At 38.5% G+C, this 12,208-nt stretch overlaps 1 protein-coding gene across 12 annotated transcripts in view; it reads left to right on the top strand.

Annotated features, from left to right (window-relative positions):
• The window catches only part of CCDC186 (coiled-coil domain containing 186), a 59,232-nt gene that overhangs the window by 1,217 nt on the left and 45,807 nt on the right, over window positions 1-12,208 (top strand). The window lies entirely within an intron of this gene.

Here is a 12,208-nt window from a genome sequence, read left to right as displayed (position 1 = left end):
GCTGTATTTTCATGTTGACAAGGAAATGTAATCACTTGCTGCTATGAATGCTTATATTGTCATTGACTTGAGGAGGAGATGGTTAAGCTGTAGAAGTGTGAGAAACTGAAAGTCTGAAGATGTTTCAAGAGTCTCAATTTGAAATGTTAATCTGTTTTACAGAGAAAAAAGTAAACTTTTCCTGTGTTGCCTCTGAGTCCTCTTCTTTTTCTGAAATTCTTCAGTCATCCGTTCTTGATTTGGCTTTAAAACTGTATTTTCTGTTGTTTTATAAGACTTGGTTTAGGATTGTTGACAGATGTTTGTTGGTTTTGTGAGGTTCATTATTTTGAAGTGTTGGGAGAAGGACTGAAGAACCAAATACAGAGAGTGGTTTCTTTGTTCCTAATTAGCAGCTGTGTTGCTTATTACTACCCAAGGCTAATGCTGAATTTCCTGAAGCTGTCTTCTTAAACAGTATGGAAAAAAAGCAGGTGCTTTTCTGGATTTAGTAGTGTTATTAGGCAGGAGAAATATGTTAAATCAGTAGCCTGCAACTTTGTTAACATGTGAGTTCCAGTAGGCAATATCCTGTCCTTAATTCTGAGTTGGCTTGTTCTGAACTTATTTTCCTGTTGCCAAAAACAATATTGGAAAGCTTTATGGGTAATTCTTATCTTCAAGTCATAGACCAAGACCCTGCTGCCTCAAATAGAGGGTGGGAGAAAAAAATCTCATCAGAAACAAATCAGTATCAGAAGAGAGGAGAAAATCACAATCCTAATTTCAAGAAATACATGGAATGCTGATTTTTCTCTTTTTTTTTGATGTATGTAATACTGCCTCTTTACTAATTAGCAGAAGTCAGTCTTCTGTAGAGCTTAAGTGGGCTCATTCACATCCTTAAAAGGTTGAAGTTTTTAGCTTGTTTCTTTCCAGGGATATTGGAGAAACTGTAGGAAAATCAGGTTTGAAAACAGTAGAGCCTTACCACCCTCACGAATGGTGTTTTTCAGTAGGTGGTAGTCATGCAGACAGTGATGCCATGGGTGGACTTCTACAACCCTGTTGCATGTTCTGGAAACAATGTTTGAAAACAGCTGTTGATAGCAAATACGCTGGCATCTTCAGTGCCAAATACGCTAAGACCCGTATCTTACCAATACCTTGACACTACAGTTTTGCAAGAAGGTCTGCCACTGCTCTAGCTTTTATAGTGTGAACCAGTGTTATGACTTGGGTTAGGTGGGGAAGACCTGTCACAGAATGTATGCTTTGTCCAGCTTGTGAACTCAATCAGAAATTTGACTTCTTCCTCTGCCTTAAAATGTTCTTCTTTGCATAGGAGATGTTATCAGTGTCAGAACATGAAAGCAGACAGGGTAATGGTAGTGACTAACAGGCTAGTACTAGCCTTGTTCTAGGCAGAGTTTGAGGCATGATGCTGAAATCCTGGAAGGATTGTAAAGTGCTGTTGCTGGCATTGCATCAGCGGCTGAAGGAGAGACTGGTTTTCTTAAAAGAGTAAGAGTTGTTCTCTTACTCTACTAACTACTAACAGAAGATTACAAGTCTGTGCATAAACTCCTAAGTATCCAAGTCTCATTTGAAGTTCATGGTAAAAGGGTGCTGCTGTTAGTGTATTGTTTTCCCAAGACATGAGCTTCCGACCTTGGGACTAGTATGACAAAAAAAATAACACTTTCAAGGCATATCCCATGACTTGTGTTGTGATGGGAACAAACCCAGTCCTGCTTGTTAAACCTTAACTGATGAACTTCGTTTTTGGACTTGTGCTGTTACTTGACTCCCTATGTGGAGTTAAGATGACCATATTATTAACCACTTGCATGACATTTGTAGAAAACCTAGTGATGCCTTGAAGGAATTCATACAACATTGCTCAACTATTTAGCTTGTGACAAAAGCACAGATAAAGTTTGAGTAAACCTTGTCTTCTGAAGTACTCGCATTAAAAGAATTGATAGAAATGCTGAGCTTTGCACCTTGTCACTGCTATGGGACTATGCAATCTGTGTTTATATAAAGTCAGATTAAAAAAGAGAAAAATAGTTGAGATTAAATATTAAACTGATAAAAGCAAGGAAATCCTGAGAGTATCCACTGTGTATATTCACTGTTCTATGCCCCTCCCTTCAAGCATGTGCATCAAAGCAAGTCTTTGTGTGAGCTGAATCAGGGAGCTGTGTCAAGTTATGCCTGGGCTTGAGGACTTGGTGTCCCAGTACACAGCCAGTTTGCCACTTGTACTCGGAGTCACAGTTGTCCTGTCTGTGTTGCAGTCCTCTAGCTTTTCTCTTGTAGGTGGTACCGCATTATGTTGTATCTTCCTTCTCAGCAATATTAGCTGACGTCCCAATAATCTTCTCTGTCATTTAGAGCATTCAGTCTTGGGCAAAAGTGAATTAATATTGGGAGAGCTAGTGTAGGTGGGACTCAGGTGTGTTTGTTTCCTATATATATTGATCTCTAAATACAGGAAGCCCATCAGTGTATGAGACCTTGTGGCCACTCCTCCGTTTTGTATGGAATACAGGCAATGGTGATCGACTTAATCTCTTCTTAAACTGTTCTTTCTGATACTTTTTCTTAGGTGTTGTGATGCTTTTCAATTCAGTTAAATCTCTTTTTTATTGTGTTCCATCACTTCTAAACATGGGTGGCTTGCTGCTCTGATTACCTTTACGTGTGGAGATGTAACCAAATGCATTTCAAACAGTCCTTCTAGATTCGTGTTTATGTATCTTGTGCTAGATTAAGTACCTGGTTTTGGGACCTTTCCGTCCCAGTCCCTTTCGATTTAGCTGAAACCTTTGATTTGTCCCTCTATACAGCTGGTGTATGGCAGAGCTGCATTTTGTATCTTGTCATGTAGAACAGAACTTCTTTAGCTGAATCCTCATATCTTTATAAACTTAAACTCAACTCCTAAAGATAATTCTATTTTAAACTTATCTCTCTTGCAGCGTTACCTGGTGGTGTAACGTTTAGACTGGGAAAGCAGTTTGTGATGGATTTTTTCTGAAAGATGCCATTCAAAATGCAGATAAATTGTGTTAATTGGAAACAACAGGGAAGTTTTTGCTAGTCAATGTGATGAGCAGCAGACAGTAGTTGAGGATATTTTGCTTCAGAAAGAGAAACAAAAAACCTTACCCAGCAAGTAAAGCAGAAGGGTGTGTTCAGTCTGTTCAGATTAGTTAAGGTGAAAGTATTATTAGGATTACACTACAGCTAACTGCTAACACATACTGTACAATTTCTCTTCCATTTTATTTTCAGTCTTGCTGTCACGTGGAATTTTTAGCAAGGGTTCTGGTGCAATGACAGGTTGGCACTGACTTGAAAAAGCATTTTAGTTTGCTGAAATAGTGATTATTGTCTAATAAAGATGTGAAAAGCTCTTGGAGATGCAACTTGTGGTTTACAATGGACAGCACGACTATGAGAAGAAAACCATCAAAATAAATTATTTCTTTAGCATTCTTGTTGGAGTGTCATTGTACGTATGATGGCATGTAAGCTGGCCTACAGCTTCATCTCTTACCTGAGTGTAATAGGCTGGAAATTATATCTGAATTGGAATGAAGATGCAGTTCCTGTGATTCCAACAGTTTTCTTGTTGTTAATGATTGCTTTAATGTCTCAGTCTTAGAGTAATGTGTTTAAAGATAATAGAAAGTACTTATTATTCTGTTGTGATTCATTTAAGATTGTTGCTAATAGAATGTTTTGTAGCATGATATTTAAAGGAGAGGAATAGTCCTTTGTGGAACAAACTGTTCAGACAAATTACCATGTTCCTAATAAATGCTATGGCATTTGTGAAGCTTTTTTGCATGTAACTTCTTTTAAGTGTTACCTTGGTTGCTTCACATGTGTGGGACATGTCAGTAAACCTACAAAAATCATTATCATTCTCTTCGGTGTTCTTCAGCCAATAAATCCTTATTAACTCTTTGACTTAAAGTCATCTTCAGTGTTACACTGGGGTATATTGCATCTCATGTTAACAATTGCATTTTCAACTGAGGCTGGCTAATCACTTGTACTCTGGTTTTGTGTTACCCAGAAACCTGCAAGAGGGAAGTGGATTGCTCTCCAAGTGGACTGTTCAAATGGTGTTGATGTGCTAGTTTTGCTTTTGTTGAGGTCTTCTGATGGACATCAGAGTTTCATCGAGAAAAATTCTTGACTGTTGAAACTTACATCGTATATCACTGTGTTTCATTGATACATGAGTTGAAATGTTAGGCAATATTAAAAATAAAATCTCTTTAGCAGAGCCTTTAGTCTATGCTGCAATGACTAGTCATTGGGGCAAGAGCCAACAGATTATTGAAGCATAAATGATAAACGTGGTTTTGTTAAAATTATGTATTTGTCTTTGCTTCATGAGCATTAGTAGTTGCTTACATGGGGAGGTGCTTCTGAGTTGTGATTTTGCTTGAGTGTAATGAACCACTTGTAAAAATTGGTCTGTGGACTGGAATTTAGTACCACATGTACTTAACGTGAGTGAATAGGAGGCAGAGTTGTTTAAATAGTGGAGTACATATTGATAACATATTTCATGCTGCTGCTTTTTAAAGTCATGTTTTTTGTTGAATCACAATTTCCAGGGGTTGAGTGTGAACCTGCTATCTCAGGATAGATTTAGGACATTGCTGATGTTTCTTTATATGAATTTTTGCAAATCATGTCAGAAAAAAAGACCTCTTGGAAGGTACTGCTCAATATTACTGTGTTAAAAGTCAGTCCCCAGTTGCATGCAAAAAAAATGTTAGATTCCATCCTAAAAAAAAGAGCTGAAGTTTTATCTCATCTCCAAGTTGTCTGTTTGCTGAAAAAGGGGAACTTAAAGTGCTTGGTGCTTTTACAGGTCAAGACATGGAACAGTGTAAGACATGTAGTGGAAATTTCATTTGTACTTGACCCCAGGAGAGCAGTGTTAAGTCAGTAGCTTTGTCTGGGAGTGTTGCTGAGAGCTTTAATTGGTAGTTGGAGGGCTGGAGTAATGGAAAAGTATGTTACAATGTGACTGGAGGTGTAAGTGTGAATCTTCAAAATAGCTGTAAAATTTCCTCTTGGAAAATTCATGTGACTGCATTTTAATTTACTATTGGGTGATACAAAAAAAAAAAAAATCGGCGTTTTCTTTGGCAGCTGTAATTCCATGAGGATAATGCTTTTCATTTTTTTAAAAAAGTCTGTCTGCCAGACCCCCTACAATTCTAGATTTAGCTGTTTGGAAATGTTTTAGTAGCCTTTTTGCATGTGTATCTCTGGTTTTTAATTGTTATTTTTATTACTGGATCAGCTTTGACAGGTTGCACAACTAAGTTGATAGTATTTCTGTCTTCAGAATAACTCTTGATTTTTAAAGAGCTGTTAGAAAGCTAGAGTCATGAAAGTAGAGGAGGGTTTCTGGTATGTGTTTAGACCGGCTACCATTTCAGGTGGTTCAGTGCTCACTGCTGTCCAGAGAATTGGGGGTGAATGAAGAGGGCAGTCATGACAAAAGCGTTACATTTTTAAGTGGTTTAAGTGGGTTACAGAATTTTCTGTTCATCTAGCACCTGGGTTATGCAGAGATAAACCCCACAACTTTCTAAATATGTAGGCAAGCTGTATATCTGCTTTCCTAAATTCAGCTTTGCCAAAACTGGAGTGATTCATAAATGTCTGCATCTGGCATCTCCTGTATCGGAATGAAGCTGCTTTTTCCTTGCTTGCTCCCACAACACTGGGATCTGCTAGCAATGGAAGTTTGTGTAAACTTGTAGATCAAATGAGCATTTTTTGGTTGAATTGGAGAGGAGGCCACAGAGGAGCAAAGATATTTGTAAAATAAGTTGAAATCTTGTACCAAGAAAAGTAACCCAGCACTGGGATAGACAGCTGGTTGCGTGAGTTTTGTAGTGCTGCCCAAGGCTTCTGGTCTAGTGCTAGGGGAAAAAGGGAGTGATTTGCTTTCACTGGGCAGGCTGAGGGTGTTAAGAGCAAACCCCTTTTCTAGCTATCTTCATAAGAAGCTGTCCGTAGGACAGGCATTATCTCTTCTCCCGGTAACTGACAGGGCAAGCTGCGCACTAAACCTGAATTGCATAGTTCAGAAACTAGAACAGATATGGCAGCTTAGTGAGTGTTTCAGAACATTTGAAGAGACTACTGCTTAAGGGTGTTTGCTTAGATTTTTATCGTGAATTTCCAGTGGAGCTTATCTTGAGAAGGTGCCATCTTGGAAAGCAAAATAAAGATTAACAGCAGCAATTGTGTGAGTTATTTATCCACTGCAGTTTGAGAAAGAACCAGGAAATAAGGATCTTAAATTACAATGTAAAGAGAATTGCACTGAAGCGATTTGAAGGGCCTTGGTTTCTATGTAGGCTTTTTCCTGTAATCACAGGTGGACTTTGTTTAGAGGTATACAGTGTTTCCCTAGCAAATCTACAGCACAAACTGCAGTAGCAACACAACTACATGAGTGCTGAAGTGACATCCATATAAGAGTGGTAGGGACTTCTCCTAACTCGAGCTGCTTGTGTTGGTGTCACCAGATTTTTCTGTCACTTAGCTGCTTGGTACTTAGGACCCTGCTGACTGTTGGGGTCATCTGCCCATGAGCCATGGAGCACTTCATCACTCATTTCTTTGTCCTCCACCTACTCTCTGAAATGCATCATATCTGTATTGCAGCTTCTGGTCATTTTGAGACTTTAGTCTATTACTTAAAGAACATTTGAGTACTCTGCTGTGACAGATACGAAATGGAAGGGGAAAGAGGATAGCTTTGTAAATTTACGTTGTACTTCTATTTAAAAATGAGCTTGTTTAAATATCTGATAAAACCTATCTGAATGCTTTTTACATATCCAGAGGTGAAGAGCATACGTGATCTTAGCTGATGTGAGAACTATGTGGTTTTGCTGTTTTGTGGATTGGACGTATACTTGTTTGGAGAATAGATGGTTCCCTCTTCATCAGTGGTTCTGCTACAAGGTGCTAAGAGGAGCACAGCTAGGAACAAAAAACATCTACCAAAAGATGATGCAAAACCCTTTCTGGCTAAAAGCTGACATAATTGACTGCTACTGGCCATTGTATTATGTAATGTGTGGTTGAATGTGTCTGGTGTCCAGTGAACTGCGTTTACTGTAGTAACTTCTTGTCTCAATGCTCTTCACTTTATTTCGAAATCCACGCTGGTTTGAACAAGTTTTTTGTGTATGCACACACCTTTGACGGATTACATTAGTCCCTCCTTCACTTTTTTGCCCCTTTTCCCACAGTATGTTTAAGCTTTGTAGCTTAAATATATTTTTTCTGTTACAGCTGTGATTTTTGTTTCTCAGGACCTTGATAGTCGGTCTGTTTGCTTACAGAACCATGCCAGGCATGCACTTCTGTCATTCTTTAATCTGTTTATTGTAGAGGAGCCCCACTGTGATAAGTTTCTAGGTGACAAGGTGCACACATTCTAATTTTTTCCCCTTGTTGTTGGTCGAGTCTTCTAGACAGCCACACCTCAGTAAATGCTACAACAAAATAAATAGTTGTCATTTAATATGCTTCTTCGGATGTTATCTTTGTTTCAGCCAGTTTCAAAAAATATTTTCTCCTCCTTGACCATTTACAACATCAGTGATGATAGCTTGGGCCAGGCTATCTATTTTATGAAATCAAATGCTAGCGTATCTGCTTAGGAAAGTCCTTTGTAGTCAGGGATTTAAAAGAATCATGTTTGTGCTCCGTAAGAAGATTGAAAAGACAGGCAGTTTGAAATGGCGTAATATTGAATTAAAATGTACCAGATTTTCAGTGCGTGCCTGTAATAACAGACTAGCAGGCTGTAGCTGGGAGGGGTTGTGTTCCTAATTAGATCTGTGCAGACAGTAGGTAGTGTACAGGGAATTGCTTTCATCATGAATTAGCTTCTAGTGGCTGGGAATTAGCAGTACTGGAATACAGGGGAAGATTTTCAACTGGTATAGTGGATAACCTGATGGACAGCCAAGGGTTGAGGGTGTCAACAGCTTTTGTAAAAAGTAAGAGTGTTTGTACGTATATACTTTTCAGCAGAGGAAAGAGGAGGGCTGACTGTTAAGAGGTGCTTTTTTCTTTGCCGGTGAATGGACTCTGAAGTGAAAATTTACTGTTAAAGCATGTGTGGAAAGGAATAAAAAGGAATTAACTTTTGACACTCCTTCCCCCCCCCCCCCCCCCCCCCATCTTCCACCTTTATTGCAGCATTTTCTTTCAATGGGCACAAAAAGTGGGAAGAAGAGGGAGGGAGAAAGGGCTGAAATTTTGATGTTAAAATGATAGGTCCTAGCTGTCTGCTAATACAGAAGAACAGAGTTCTTAAATTTTCAGACAAAGCATTCTTCCGGTGAAGGTGAATAAGGAGCTAGTATGGTGGTTCAGTGTAGGTATTGCTTTTTTATTTGTAATCGTGTTTCTGGATTATACCTGTAGGAAGCTGTCCATTGCTGGCTTCTGTTCAGACACCTGTGTGTTTCATGTCATGTTTAACAGTATACTTGGAAGAGTGATGCTAAGACAAGAATAATTAAACTTACTTTATTATCACATCTGAAAATTAATTCTCATAACCTTATTTATGAGAATATAGTTGTATTAAAATCAGAACTTGAATTGGAGGAGCTTTTAAAATTAGTGGCATGTGTCTCCTAGCTGGTAAATGGTTTCCTTATTTCTGCAGGTAATTACTATGGTTTTAGTCCAGGAACTAAATAATAATGTCTGGTCACGTACTTTCTTACACTGTTATATAGCTTTATAAATCTTGGATTAATAAACAGTCAAATTAGTGATCAGACATGCCATCAATGGCACTTTTGGAAATTCTGTTTTCACTTCACTGTAAAAATGAAACTATAAACAAGTACATAGTCATGACAATTTTCATAGCAATGACACAGTACCATTATTAGAGCTTTTTATTCCAGAAATCCAGCTAACATGATGTGGCATAGTACATGCTCAGCTTACAAGACTGAGATCAAATCTTGCATACAAAAAGTTCCTTGACTTGTCCACTTAGCAGATTGGTTTGGTAGAACAAGTTAAGACCTTTGTCTTACATACTGGTAGTTTGCAGAGCAGGTCTATACTGTTAAAATAGCTAAGTAGTAAACATTATTTGACTTAATTTAAAAGTAATGTTAGGCTTTGAGATAGATTATTTGTGGACAATAGAATGTAGATGGAAATACCCAAATAAATTCCAGTAGCATGTAAATTTTATTCATCTACAAATTTTACCTTTGTGTGCTGTGATTCTGGAAGGTTTTCTATATGTTTGTAACTTCGTATCTATGAATAGCTCCTGAGGTCAGGGCTGAACAAACAGGATGACTGCTACTGAAGGTAGCTAGAAGAAATAAGTTTTTTGTCTTTTTGGCATGTTACAGGACCATATATCAAGGTTTTTGATATTCCCCCTAGATAATCAACACTTACGTTGAATATACTTCACTGAAGAGCTTAAATGAGTGATTGTCACATTGGTTCTTACTTTTATCATTTGATTAACAGTTAATAGGGGATGTTTCTATTGTGTAACAAAGTGAATTAAAAATAAAATACTGTTTCCTGAGTCCTTGCTTTCCCTTACATACCTGGGAGTCGTTTGTGCCCTGTAAAGTTGGTGTGCTGTCTGCTCGTTGTATTGGCAGGCTCTCTGCGCCCAGCTTTTGATTTCAGTCAGTTGTGCTATCAGCAATTTAGCAGATGAGCACATCTCAGTTACAGTAGTATGAGAAATGGTTGCAACCCTTGCCAGTACTAGCCTTTAATGTTGTGTGTCCTGTGGCTGCAGCTTAGCTACTTCTCCAAGTACTAATGTAATACTTAAAATGAACATCATATGCACTGATGCGGATTTAAACCTAATTTTTGTGAATACCACAAGGTAATGAGGGAAAGTATGTATGTTCTTCGTTTCTTCAAAGAACACGTCTATGATGAGGAAAAAATGTGTCTGATAACAAGAAAAAAAAGAAAGGAAGGCAAAGTTTTGGTTTTGAAGGGTACAACTTGCCTGTGTTCTCATGTATATAATGCAGAGAGGCGTTTTGTTTGCTTGTGCAAGTGGGGCCCATGGGCCCATTATTGCTGTCAAGGAAGCTGGTCTGAGCTCTGTTCATGTTCCTCATTCTCTGCCACTCACATCACCAGGTTTTGAATTGATGGGTTTCCACTTGCTTTGCTGTGTATTACTGCATTGTGGGGAAATGCAGGCAGCTGTCTCCTTAGCTTTAGAATAGGGGCAGGAACACAGGGAAGGTGTGTTAAGAGTGTCAAACTAATTGTGAGCTGTAAAACGAGAGGAGGAGGATTTGTCAAACTAGTTGTGTGAGTGCTAAGGGTCCTGTCACAGCAGCAGAAAATGTTGTAAGCCAGTGACAGAAAGCTTTCATGTGCTACACTAGATGTGTGGCAGTTTCACAGGATGGATGGTTATTCATGGTATGTGGGCAGGCAAGCTTGGGCTGGGCTAATCTCAAAATGCTAATTTGAGAAGTTCCTACTCTGGGCCTTTTAAATTGACTTAGTAGTGCTTACATTCTCCTGTGGCGTAGGCAGCAGAGGAGACAAGACAACCATGACTGAGGAAGATACTGGCCATCCAGTTTAGATGATGAATAACCCTGAGGAAGGAGCAGAGCAAATGGTTGAAGGTAGAAGCTTAGCAAAACAGTACAAGAACTGCTCACCTGGCACTCTGCTGTCTCTCAACATACTGTATGTTTTCTGATGCATAAGCAACCTGTCATTAGATAAAACCTGATTCATCTGCTTGAGTCAGGATTTGCCTTTTTTGATTGTTTTTGACACTGCTGAAGATATCATAAAAGACACTATTTTGTTTTCTTAATGCAGTGACAGTGTGACACCATAACCTTAGTAATTCCCTGATTTTTGGAAGAGTCACTTGTAAGGATGGGTGGGATAATAGAAGATGGATAGTAAACCTGGAAAGAGATGGAGCTGCTATCAACTATGTATCTGGTGTCCAAATATTATCTGGGGCTGCTGTATTTGTTTTTGATGTGAAACAAGTAGTAGCATGTTTCATTTCAGCTGGCTACTACTCGGCTGACAATGTTGTTTGTTTTAAGCTGCTTTCACACAAAACATTTGCTTACAAAGCAGGAGCCTTTTCTTCAGTGTCGTTACTACTGGGTTTTGTCTCTGGCCCTACAAAGGAGGTATCTGCTATATTCAGTTGCCTGAGGTAGGCACAACAAACTTTGGTTGTTCAGGAGACATTTGAATATCAAGGTGAACTTGCATTGACGATTGCTCCACATTATTTCTTTGGATATTTCTGGTGTGAAAATAAACTGTGATCCTATGATGAATTGTAAAGTTTTATCTCTGTTTAAAAGTAATTAGAACATGAAAACTAGTACTATCCAGTGGCAATAGGGGAAATAAAATATCTGCATAGGTCATGAACAGATTCAGATAGATTGGGCAGATGGATCTAAAATCCAGTGTATTGGAGTTGGAAATAATAGGTACTTAATGTGGTAAATTATATTCTAAGTACCATAGAAAATTAGGGTAGGTCTGTAGGGAACACTGAATCATCATAATTTACTGTTCATGCTTTAATTGATTTGTATAGTCACTATGCAAATTCCCTATGCATTTGATACAAAACCTACACTTCAGTAATGATTAAGTGTAAGATATTCTGGATATGGAGTTGGTGGCATTTTATTGCTCTGCTACTAATTGAATTATGCAAATAATTGTAGTTCTGCTTCCACGTAGATTAATTTTTCTCTCTAATACTATTTCACAGTACTATTTACAAAAGGAAGTAACACAGTAAGATGAAAACTTAGTATCCTTCCCAAGGTACTGTCTTAACAGAGCTGTACTTTTTCCCCTGTTGCTTTCATATGAAGAGAAGTTCTATCCAGTTTGCTGACTGGACTGGAGATTTTGGGTATAGTAACCAACATGGAAGTTCACGTATCTGGCCTTACTACTTCTTTTCTTGTGGGAGTGGTGAACTACAGCAGCTGGGCGATGATGAGCAGCTTTGAGGCAGTAATACATAAAAAACCCTGCACATTTTGGGGGTTTTGGAACACTTTAGGAGGTACTTCAGAAAAGGTTTAAAATGAGCCAAACCCCTGCTCTGATCATCCCAAAGAAAGTGTCAGCA

Source organism: Falco punctatus (genome assembly GCF_963210335.1).
Source record: "Falco punctatus genome assembly, chromosome: 9".
NCBI lineage: Eukaryota > Metazoa > Chordata > Aves > Falconiformes > Falconidae > Falco > Falco punctatus.
The sequence above is the reverse complement of the archived record's forward strand: the minus strand, read 5'-3'. Positions and strand labels throughout refer to the sequence as shown.